Source organism: Beta vulgaris, chromosome 5 (assembly GCF_026745355.1).
Source record: "Beta vulgaris subsp. vulgaris cultivar EL10 chromosome 5, EL10.2, whole genome shotgun sequence".
In the NCBI taxonomy this organism is placed as follows: Eukaryota; Viridiplantae; Streptophyta; class Magnoliopsida; order Caryophyllales; family Amaranthaceae; genus Beta; species Beta vulgaris.
The window spans coordinates 56348715-56362478 of record NC_079206.1 but is presented as its reverse complement, the minus strand read 5'-3'; positions in this window follow the sequence as shown (position 1 = coordinate 56362478).

Genomic DNA, 13764 nt, shown 5'->3' with positions numbered 1-13764 from the left:
ACGAGTACTTTTCAGGAGGTCACTCATAGTTCCCTTCCTCCTTGATAAAACTTACATCACAATGATGAGTGACCACATCTATTATAACTACTACAGTCTCACTGTTTCTTTTGGGAATGTTACTCTAGGCTATATACTTCCTCCGTTCTGACAAGTGAAACACTTCTCTCAAAAAGTTCTCACATAAACAAGAGAAGTGTTTCACTTATTTCAAATCATAAACAAGAGAAGTATTACATATCCATGTTGATCAATGAATGATACCCTCACTCCTAGAACCCGTACACTTTCAAATCTCTAGCTACGTCCTCTAAGGAATTTGCACTATTTATTTCGTTAATCTTTCTCAAAGAAATTCCTATCTTCTTTAAAATTCTCCTTCAATGGATATCGACGCGTAGATCGAACATGAACGTCGACCTAGATAAATACGTAGTTCATATCCAATTTGGTCATTGTAAAGCTCATTGAATTGGTAAAGAAATAAAAAAAAACAAGCAAATCACAACATCTACAAAGAATTGGTGAGAGATTACAAACATAGCCTTGTTAATCTTTATGTTGGCTTATCTACTCTAATTCAACTAGGGGTCAAAATACTATGTTAAGGGAGTGTACTATCATTGTTTATGAGATGCACAAGAGTGAGAGATTACAAATTAAACACTAATAGAAGACTTTTTAGTATTCTTGAGTCATGATGGTTGTAATTTACAAGAATATAGGGCGGGTTGCTAATTTTCATTGATTAATTAGTCTCAATTTTGGTTGGTTTTTTTCATACTTATTAGTGAGAGGTGTTTTTTTATGTATATATATTGTTTATTTGTCATTAGGTTTACTTTTTGTATCTTAGATGCTTATGCTTGTCTTTATAAGTTGGTAGTCAGGTTTACTTTTGTATATTTCTATAGTTTAATCTACTTTTCATAGAGTATCAAAAGTTATAGGAAAATTTCCTCAGCTACCCCTCAGTTTTGATATAATTCTCAAATTGCTCTCTTCACATTTGAGGAATTCCTCAGATACCCCTAACTTTGACTTTGTACCCAAAATACCCTTACTACAGACATAATGTCGTTACGTTTTTTCTCTCTCCTCTTCATCTCTTCCCCCACCATCCTCCAATACGTACTAACATGATAAGCCTTTAATTTTCTCTTTCTCTTTCCACCTAAATGTATGTCTTTCTCTCTCCTCCCTATCTTCATCTTTTTCATCTTTCTCTACACTTATGTGATAATCAGTTATGACAATTTCAATGCCTCCCTAATCCTTTTTCAACCCCTGTTAAATTCATCCTCTTTATCTTCTTCCTCTCTCTCTCTCCCCAAAACTTCAAAACTAGAGATGAAAACAGGTCGAATCTGGACTAGGTCCTTCTAGATCCAGATCCGAATATGTTTTCAAAGGTTAAAGGTTGGACCCAGATCCACCCCGGATCCAGATACTGCGGATAGCACAGAATTCGGGTCTGAAATGGGTCCAAGAAGGATCTGGAAAATTCAAGAGAGAAGCGGTCAAAGAGAAGCGGTAGTTATGTGAACTGGCCAGAGAGAATCTAGCCTGGCGAAGCTGGTGCTCAAGATAGGAGTCGATAGACCGGGGTCAAGGTAAGTGGACCGAAAAAGTGATGGGGAGAGCGAGAGACCGATAGAGACAGAGAAACAAAATGAGAATGATGAGTGATAGAAGCTGACGGCTTCGACCGCAAGACCACCACTGTGGCTGATGCATGGTAGTCAGAAAAGCGGGAGATGATAGCAACGATAACGAGACATAAAGGTAGTGATAGCGACAAGAGAGAAGGTGGGCTGGTGTTCATGTAGTCGAGCGCCGGGATTTTGGTGGTGTTGCACTCGAATGCGATGGCACGCTGGTGGCCGTGCACAGGTCTGGTTGTCTAGAAGAGATAAAAGGGGCAAGACTTTAGGGATCTCTATGAGGGATTGAAGGGTGATTGCCACTAGTGAGTAAATGAGATTTGTTCATCTCATTTTAAATATTAAAAGTGTAAATTAGTATAATTTTTTTAAAAAAACTATCTACTAATCCGGTTTCGGATCCTAGGATCGGAACCGGATCCGCATTCTGACCATAGGATCCAAATCCGACCCGGATTCGTCGGGTCCTAAATTTGGGATGGATCCATTGCCATCCATATTCATAATCCTTTCAACTTCATTCCTCGTTGTTTTTAGAACATAAAACAAGCACAACCCCATAAAACACAACTCCCCAACATCGAAGCAGAAAATAGAACCCAACCAAGCTTCTATGACCAATTCCATGGAAAATGGTCTGCAAAACCCATTTCTAAATTAACCAAGAAATTCCCATGGCATCTTCAAAAACAACTATCACTAAGTTTGGGAGATATTAAATTTACAAGGAGAGATAATCAACCTCACCATCATCTAAAATGGGGGAAATTCACAAGATGAATATGGGGGAGGAGAGAGAAAGGCATGTAGGTGGAAGGAGAGAAAGCTAATTGGAAGTTTAGGATGTCATCAATGGAGGATGGAAGGAAAAGAGATGAAGAAGATGAAAATGAAGATGAGAGAGAGAGAAAAACCTAACCGCGTAAGGGTTCAATTTTTAGTAAGGGAATATTGAGCACCAAGTCAAACTTCAGGGGTATTTGTGTCAAAGCTCAAGGGTACACGAGGAAATTTCCTAAAGTTATATTTAACAATGTTTCACTTTCCAGTTTTAGCTGTGTTGTATTGAAAAAAAACAAAGTCCAAATGTATCTTGAAATAATATTCAGGTTACATTATCAATTTATAGTTTCTATAATAATATAGTACTCCCTACGTCTCTTAATATAGTGCTTCTTTTTTACACGGTCCTACAATATAAACATTTGACTTTCAATATCATCAATTCCTTATTAATAAAAAAAATATATAAAGTTGAATTATGAAACTACACATTGAGCTTAGTCTAACAAGATCACACATGTATATGTTTTTTTATATATATACAAAATATTTGGTCAAAAATTTTAAAATTTTACATTAAAAGAGAAAAATAAATACTATATTATAAGACAGATGGAGTAATAAAAAATTGATGCTCATTAAAGTTCATACTTCATAGGATATGAAAATCTACCTAACATCCAGCATATTAATTTTATTGAACACCTAGCACTCTCACATGACTTTATTATTTAGAAATGATAACTAGAAATTGAACTTATTTTCATTGCCTCAAACAATTAAAAAATTATTACAATTTGAATCCCTTTTAGTTCAACACAACTACATCCTTTGAAGTCTAATATAATAACTGTTAGCTTATATTTACCATTAGAAAGTCAAAACCATAAAGTCTTGCATGCAAAAATCCGCCCGTTTTCTTGTTGGAAAAATATCATATCTAAACAAGGAACCACTTAATTTGACTCAAACCCAAAATCTTCACACTTGACAAGTTTCCAGCCTCATTACATAATACACAGACAAGTTTCAAACCAAAACCATTACAAACAAAAAAGAATCACTTAATTAAAGTCAAATACTTATTATCAAAAATAACTAATTATATAGAGTTGCTGCTTGATACCCAGCATATCCATAATCCATCATCAAGATCATATTAGATTTTGTACGCCTTTTGAATCTCCGAGATCCACGTAGCTTGCAGCTTCATATACAGATGTATCTCGTTCACGACAATGAAACATATTTTTCATACAAAGCACAGCATTTTATAAGTCGACACGTCAACAAACAAGATTTAGATTACGTATTAACGTACTATAAGATAATACTACTTTGTTTAGCTCCTTACACCACTACCGTTTTGATGCAAATGATAGCATGTATCTAGAATCAAGAATACAATTAAGGAGTTACTTAATTAGGGCATAGCTAGTTAGAAGGTATACGGAGTTATTATATCTAATAGCATATTGACTTTAATTAGCCGATATTCTATGTAGTTTGATACTTCTTCCGGTTAATTTGATTTAGTTAACATGTTTTATTATACAAACTTAAAAATATACTTTAAGCTTTAATAACACTATTTGAAAGAGAAATTTCATTAATTGAAGGTCAAACGACGTCTATAATAGATATTAAAGAAAAACAAGATACGATTAAACAAGTTTAAATCAAATTCGTCTTCGAATAAACTACAATGAACCAGATCGAGCAATACAGCACAACCCCCTTGTATTTGCTGAATCAAACATCTATTGATGAGGAAGTCTATCATTTTGACATAGTTTTAGAAGAGCATTCTTCATCGAGCCTTGTTAACCGCATCTGAGATTCCAATACCTTCATGTTGAGTCTCGAACTTCAACTAATAATGAGAATAATTTCTCATACCTAAAAACAAAAAAAAAAAATCATACTCACAACTCCCATAGGGGAGAAGGAGGTCTCCATAACAAAGACTAAAAATCCCATAACAGGGTTTGAAGAAATCTCATAAAGAGATACTAATTTATTCAACAAAACAAGAAAATGAACTAAAAACTGAAAATAAAGGAGGACAAGGGGCATACCATGGATAAAATCATCCATGGCAGCCCCTAACTGATGAATAAGGGGTAGGGGAGGTTAGAGTTTTAGATAGAAACCTTAATAACTCTAGTTATCAATAAGCAAAAAAAGTTGATCGTTTAAAAATATATGCTGAGATAAATTTAACAAGATCGCACACGACATGACTATATTTGTTCTTAAATATAAATTACAAAAGATAGTTAAAGTAGTATGCAAATAGTGCTAAAGTTAGAATATAGTGCTAAGGTTAGAACTTGTCCACTTAAAGGGGGAAGTATTTAAGAGCATATTTGATGTTAGCGAATACTTAATAAAATTGATATCTGAAATCATAGTTGACTTATGCTCAAAAGAAAATGCCTCTAAAGTGGATTAGATATATGGTTTAAGTATCATGGTCACCAAGTTTATTAGATCAATATGAAGGCGATTGCTAACTAGCTAATACTTCGACCAATATATTTCTAAAGGCAATTTAAAATTGTTGGATCGAATTTTGTCTAAAAAGTATTTTAAGTGGCTTTTTATATACCAAAGTAAAATGAATATACATTCTCCCACGACTAAAGCATTATTGATCCTCATATTTCGAAAAAGAACCAAACAAAGCTTGAAGCTTTAAAACGTATGATTATGCTCGTCTTATATAGAAGTAAGTAGTAAATATTAAGGTACATATTAGTAAGACTTTGGAAACCCTAAAAGACCTAGGGACATTTTCACTAAGATATTCAAATCAACCGCATGACCATTACCTAATTCTCAAAGTATCATCGTCTAAACACAAATTTTGCGCTTTTCATCCAATAAAGACTTGCCACGTTGTTGTCCCCACCAAGCCCACATGCTGGTACATATGAGACATGGTCCACATAGGTTGCCAACTCACCTAAACTGTGAATGGTCAAATATATATGCTAAAAAGTTTGATTAGACTAAACATAAGATTATAAGTCATAATGATATAAAATAATAAGGAGACACGTGGGTGTATGGATGTCTATGATTGGGTAAAATGGCCTTTTCACATTCCCTAATTAGGGAGGCCTAAGGTGACAGATATGAACAGTTGACTAATTCTATTTAATTAGATCTCTTAATCATATGGTGTTTGATGGATTATAGTGTATGGGTTTTCTAGACGTTTCAAACACCTTATAAAAAACGTTTAGTGAATTGAAGATTGACACGTGTTGGGTGTAATCTAATTTGTTTTCATTTCCTGAAAGTGGAAATATGTTTATTCCAATTATAGCATTTTGAAAGTGCTTAAAGAGGATATATGTGATCATATCTTTTTATAGATATTGCTATGGTGAAAGCAATTATTAAAACAGATGAAAACAAATATGCATCAAACACTATCTCTTCTAGATTATGAAGCTTGATAATCACATACATATAATCATTGTGAATTTATACGTGAATATTAGAAATTTAGCTAAGTTGCATATAATTGATTGATATATAGGTCGAATTGACAAGTTTTCTACAACTCGATCTATTTTCACAACAACTACTAGTAAGACATGTATGTATAGAACATAATGGTTGCAATGGGAAGATGTATTTTTTTTTTTTTAATTAGATATGGGACAATCAACATACTACTAGCAACTAGGTGATCGAAGTAAAAGTTAATTTTTTTTTTAGGGGTAGTAAAAGTTAATTCTTGGTCTCTTCCTATAAAGATAAGGAAGGAGAAACATTAGAAGAATGCTTATTGACCTTTAATAGATAACACCTCTGTTCTTTTTTATTACAACAATAGAGATTTTACGTTTGTTAATGCACAACTTTAACTATTAATATCTGTAATTATTTTTTAACAAATATTATATAAATATTATATTGTGAAAGTATAAATCGAGACGAATCTAACAAGATCCCACATGACTATATTTTTCCTTACGCAAAAATCACAAGAGATAGTGGAAGGGTGGTGAGTGAATAGTGTAAAAAACGCATTGTTACAATAGAAAAAGAACGGCGGAAGTATTACACTTTGTCCTTAATTTTCATTGACGAATTTTAACAATCACTTGATATTCGATAATGGTATGTTTTCCTACTAGAAGTATTATTTCTTTGCATCATAGGTATTATGTCTTTGAGAGTGCTACTTCATTTAATTAAAAGGGCAATAATTGACTACTCCACTGAAGTAGGAAGAAACATTCCATTCAGCGGAAATGACAACGACAGGATGGGTGTTATGTGCTCAAATAAAGATAAAGGTTGCCCTTGGAGGATATGGGCATCATGGGAGAGAGGTAAATAAAATTTTATAGTGAAGACACACAATCCTGAACACACTTGTGGTAGGACATATAAGGTGAAGAAAATGACATCCTCATGGATTGCATCTAACTATATAACAAAATTCAAGGTGAATCCATACATCAAACTTCATGACATAATTGAAACCATTTGGTTGAAATGGGAAATCAAATTGAGGTAGGTTTATGGCCTATAGAGCAAGGAAGAAAGGCCAAGCCTTTATTGTGGGAGAATACAAAGACCAGAGTTCCTTACTCCCTAGGTATGCTGCTGAACTACTGAAGAGCAACTGAAACAACACTGTGAAGCTGAAAATGAATGGTAATGTGTCCGAAAGAATGTACTCCTGCTTTGAAGCATTGAGGAAAGGGTTTATGGCAGGTTGCAGACATTTTATTTCACTTGATGGTTGCTTTCTTAAAGGGTCATTTAGTGGACAATTATTGGTTGTAGTTGGTAGAGATGGGAACAATCAAATGTTCCCCATAGCTTGGGTTGTTGTGGAAGTTGAAAGTACTGACAGTTGAACTTGGTTTCTAGAGTTGCTAGCTTTTTATTTGGGAACAAATGAAGGTGCAGGCTACATCATCATGTCGGATCAACAAAATGGACTGATAAATGCAGTGTCAAGTGTTTTCAACACAAGCTGAATCTAGGGTATGTGCATGACATGTATAATGTAATTTTAGGACAGTTTTAGTGGTAGTATTGGAGTTCAGAAAATAATATTGGATAATAGCTAAAAGCAGCACAGAGAATGAATTTTTAAGGCTCGGATTGAGGTAATGAGAGGAATCACTAATGCAACAGCTAAAGAGCTTCTGAAAAAGAATTACCATAAGTGGTGTATAGCTTTCTACACTTCAATGCCTTGTGATAGTGTGGACAACAACATGAGTAAGGTGTTCAATGTTTATATTCTTCATAGCTGACACAATCCTATCATTACAATGCTTGAAGATATTAAGGAAGGTTTAATGGAAAGATTACACAAAAAAAAGATATGAAGTTGAAAAAAAGGATATGTTGTTATGTCCGAGAATTCGGCAACAAGTTGGGAAACATCAAATATGGGCCAGAGGTTGGAATGCATTTTGGGAAGGTGGTTTCTGCTATGGTGTTAGGGATGGTGCACCTCCGACTAAATTTGTGGCGAACTTAGCTGAAAAAATATGTAGTTGCAATGCATGGCAAGTTAGTGGTATACCTTGCAAACATGCAGTTATAGCAATATGGAATAGTTGATGAGCCTGATCGAAATGTGAATGACTACTTCAGGAATAAGGGAGTGTATATTAAATCTTATGAATACCTATTAGAGCCATTAAATGGACCACAAGAATGGCCTGATTCAGACTTGGTAGTGATTGTCTCAACTCTAAAAAAGGCACAACACAGACCTCAAATAAAAAGAAGGTTATAAGTTGGTGAATTTACAAAATCAGGCAAGATGAAGAAAGTAGGGAATGTGATGACTTGCAGCTTATGTGGCATCCAAGGACATAATAAAAGAGGCTATAAGAATGTACAAACTGGAACTTTTAGGAGGTCTGGCAATGGAGGAGGTACTTCACACATTAATAGTGCAAGTGTGCCAATGCATAATAGAGGAGTTAGAGCTTACACCTTCCCTAATGGATATCATAAACGAGAAAATGTAAGTCATATGTTTTAATTAATTGTATTCTATTTAATATGTTGCTTTAGGTTTTATACTTTAATTGATTTTGATATTTGTTCCCATGTCTCAATCTACACAACATATACAACCAAGGAACCATCAAAACCAAGCAAGGGTTGCAGCATTCTACTCAGATCATGAAGAGCAAAGTGTATACAACTTCACTCAAGACTACATTGGTCACAAACTGAAGTGGGATCACAACATTTACAAATAATAACAGGCCAAGGATTATTAGATCTTGTAGCTGCCAAAAGACTTCAGAGCAAGATTTAGAAGTGCATTTATCAGTAAATAATTTCATTGAAGTCCATTATTAATTATAGATTTCATTAATATTTAGTTGTTCAGACCACTTTGATACAATTAAGACCTCACTTAGTTCTTCTTCAGCCTTTTGCTCTCCTCAACCAAGCAAAAAGCTAAAAAAATTTAACAAACAGATTTTGGATAATTATTGCTGATAATACCTATCTCAAATAGCAAGGAGGAAGCAGCACACGTAACCTACTATATATCAAACAACAAAAGATGATATTTTTGGCTTTCAAATGTTAATTGCTATCTTGAAGATTTTTTGGATTGAAATTGTTGTGTTTGCTCTGTTATTTATCCTTGTATTTTTTGACGTTGGAACAGATTGCTTTTGAACTTAGATTTAATTTGGTTTTGCTACTATAATTAATGCATCATCATTATTAGTGCAGTTATTGCTTTATTTTAAATTAATAGCTACTCTTAACAGAAGTTACAAAAGTTAACAGAATCCTGGATGGAGTCCCTTAATTGCAACATCTGAAACATTAGTACCTAAACTGCAACAAAGTTGAAAGTTTAGGGCCTAAGAGCGCACTTAACTCCTTTGTTGCCTATTAGCTAGCTAGTACAGGAGTATGCTACTACCAACTCTGATATAAAATATATCCGTTGAAGAGATTGATTTATTTATCATACTAGCATGAAGGAAAGACTGATATATATATATATATATATATATATATATATATACAAGGAGTAACCCTTTTAATTTAGTTAGCTCAATTGAGAAACCTATTTCTCAGCAAGTGAAAATTTGACGAGACTATTACTGGTGAGGTATTGTTATGTTTGTAGTAAAATGTGGCTCACACTAGCGGCTAGGCGCGGACGTGGTTGATTAGTTGTTAAAGTGGCTCGCAGGTTAATTAATATGTTCGCAAAGCATGGGGCTGGTGGCTGGTGGGTTTTTTTGGGTAGCGTGTTGCAGGGAACAAAGCTACCTGGGTGCGTTGAGGATGCGTAGGTTGTATTAATGTTGTTGTAGTTGAGCAATTTGAGCTCAAGTTTGCAAACAAAGGCAAGGCTGCTTGAGTGTAGTTGGTGTTGCATTGTGGCTCTACTGGATTACTAGCTTTGCATTAATTAGTTAGCAAGTTTTTAAGTTTGTTATTATTGTTATAAGTTATTTCCACACATGTTGCTGAATATAAAAGCTCATGTAAAAGATTATGTTAGCTGGAATGTTCCATTCTCTCTAAAATAACAAAAACATTTTTCCTTTCTCTCTCTATACTTCTTTCTCTGTGAAATGATCTGAATATCACTAAATAACATGGTATCAGAGGTAACTGAACAATTTCGATCCTTTTCTCGGTCAATTTAGGCATTATTCTTCATTATTTGGTGAATTTTATCCTGAATTATGGTAATATTTTTCTAAAATCTTGCTTCTAGAATCTGAATTGTTTCTTTATTGTTGTGATTCATCTGTCATCTGAAAATTCTGGTTATATTGCGTGGATTCTTGTTTGAAATATTTGAAATCTTACTAAATTTGTCTGAAATTTCTGAATCCTTGTATGAAATTCTTAAAACCTCTGAAATTCTTCTGAAATCCTGAAATACTTCCATAAATTCTCTAAATTCTTGTTATTTTGATCTATGATTTCATAAATCTTGAATCCGAATTGATTGATTACTCATAGTCTTCATTCATAGAAATCTGCACATCAACTATTTTCTAGTTTGCAAAACTAAAACTCTAGCTAGCTATTTCTTCAATCATCTCTTCATCTGAACTCATCAATCCTTCATCAAAATGCCTGAATATGAAAACTCTACATCTGAAACTCCAACTCTTCAACCTAATCAATCCAACACGTATCTTTTACATTCATCCATTATTGGATGCTAATTCAACACAAATTGTTTCTTTGAAATTCAATGGAACTAGATTTAGTGACTGGAAGAGATCTATGATGATTTGCTAAAATTGTGTTTTGTTGATGGAAGTCTAGAAATACCTGATAAAAGTAGCAATGATTATACAACTTGGGAGCACTGTAATAGTCTTGTCATTTCTTGGTTGTTGTCTAATCTTGATCATTCAATCAAGAAGAGTACTATTTTTTAGTACAACAAGAGAAGTATGGAAGGACTTGGAAAACAGATTTGGATATTCCTCAATGACACGGGTTTATTCAATTAAATAAAAGTTGTTTGAAATTATGCAAGGTTCTTCAAGTGTTTCGGAATTTTACACTGAGATTAAAGGTCTTTAGGATGAATTGCATGTGCAAATCTAATACCTTACTGCACTTGCGAGAAGTGTACCTGTAATATGACACAAAGAGTTCTCACAAGAGATCAGGAGCATCGTCTCATTCATTTCATGATGAAACTCAATGAGAGTTTCTCAGTTGTTAGAGGAAACATACTCATGAATCAACCTTTACCTCATGTTGCTCAGGCATATAGGATGTTTGCCCAATAAGAAAGACATAAAGAAGTTGCTCAAATGTCTAACAATAACACTAAACCACTGGCACTTATAGCAGATAGAAGCATGGGTTACAAATCTTACAACAACAACTTTCAGAAGTCTTATGGTCAGAACAATAAGGCACAGACCATTACAGGCAACAAAAGGCCAAGATCAAACTACTACTGCACTCACTGTAAGATTCCAGGGCATAGCCTGGAAAGAGGCTTTAAAATCAATGGATATCCTCTTGGTTTCAAAGGTTTAAAAGATACTTCCTCCGTTTTTTTATAGATGCTACATTTCCCATAAATGGAAATGTCATAATAGATGCTACATACCATAAATGGATTCCTTTTCATCATAAAAATCTTAAAATACTATTAGAAAGTTGGTGGTCCCCCACCTTCTCTTTTAAAATACTCATACTTTTTCCTTAACAAATGGTTTTTTATTCAAAAAGTGGTGGTCCCCTACTTTCTCTCTCTACCTTTCTTAAAAACCCCCCACTTTCTCTATGTAGCAACAATAAAAACACGGAGGAAGTAAGAGAGTAGCAGCTATGATAACACCTGATACATTAGCTGATACATAAGAATTAAAGCCTGATTCCATCTCAGTTATTTAGTTTAATCAACTCATGACCCTTCTGAACAAACAATCATCCAATGAAGCAGAACAACCAACTGGACATGCTATGATGGCAGGTACTTTCTGTTTTGTATCCTACTCTAACAGTAGTTGGTTACTAGATAATGGTGCTACATACCACATTTGTTCCACTTTGGAAAAATTTCATGATTATCAATCTGTGTTGGACTTTAACTACACTATCACAATACCAGATGGAAGCAAAATTCCAGTTAAACACATAGGTTCAATTCACCTAAACAAACACATCACACTACATAATGTTTTACACATACCAGATTTTTAATTCAACCTTATTTCTATTCATAGGTTGTGTAAAGATCTTAATTGCAAAATTACATTTACTCACACTCAATGCTTTGTTCAGGACCCCCCTTTGACAGGTGCATCAATGCTTCTTGGTATCTTGAAAGCTGGGCTCTACAATATTGAAGAGTCACCAGCTACATCTGCCATATCTCAAATTTCTTTTGTACATACTGGTTCATGTTTGTCTACTGTTAACATTGCCAAGATGTGGCATCTTAGACTAGGTCATTTACCCTTTTTCTCAAATAAAACATGTTCTTCTTGAGTATGATGTTAAGTCTTGTATTCATGATAATGTTTGTTATGTGTGTCTAGTTGCCAAACTAACTAGGAAACTCTTTCCTACTAGTGATACTCACACTGTTAAACCTTTTGAACTTCTACACACATATGTGTGGGGTCCCTATAGATCTAAAGCACACATAGTTTGTAATCAATTCTTAACAATAGTGGATGATTTTACGAGGTTTACATGGGTGCATTTACTTAAACTGAAATTTGATGTTGTGCCTATTCTACAAAGCTTTTATCAATATGTTGTCACATAATTTAATGCTAAATTTTTTTGTGTGAGATCTGACAACGCTAAGGAGCTAGGAGAAGGAGACATGAAGAAAATTCATGACAGTTTGGGTATAATTCACCAAACTAGTTGTTCTCACACCCCTCAACAGAATGGTACCTTTGAAAGGAAATACATTCATCTGTTAGAGACTGTAAGAGCTCTAATGTTTCATTCTAAGGTTCCAACTAAAATTTGGGGAGACTGTGTAACTTGTGCTGCATACCTCATCAACAAGATGTCTCTGAAAATACTTTAATATGCCACTCCTTTATGAGAAGATGTTTTCTAAGCCACCATTAGATCATTTAAAAGCTTTTGGGTGCTCATGTTATATGTCTAATGTGAAGGCACACATGACCAAGTTTGATCCTAGAGCACAACTAGGTATGTTCCTAGGATATTCTGTCACTCAGAAAGGCTATAAAGTGTTTAATCTCTCCACTCAATAAGTCATTGTATCTAGGGATATTGTGTTTCATGAGAGACACTTCCCATATGATATTCAGTCTCAACTCACTACTGGTGTTGCTGAGTCTATTTTTGTTCTTGCTGCTACTTGTGATGTATTTGATGAAGGTTATCCTACATCTTCCTCAGTTCCTATCCCCATTCTTCTTCGTCTACATCTTCTTCACACAATGATTCTTCATCATCTGAACTAAACACTCCTGAAATAAACACTTCTCCTACTTCACATCTATAAAATAAACCTCTTGTTACCTTAGATACTACTGACATAATTGATCTTAGTCATATCATTCCTTCACAGTCTACTCCTACTCTTAGACATTCAACCAGAACTCACCAATTACCCTCTTCTTAAGGATTATCATTGTCATAAAGCTACTACACATAAAGCCTTTCTTGCTTATCCCTCTCTTCAAATCCAAAAACCTCTTAACTATGATGAGGCAATAAGTAAACCAGAATCGGTATTGGCCATGAACAAAGAAATCCAAGCCCTCCATGCATGACAATGACACTTGGGAGTGGTTGATCTTCCTAAAGGGAA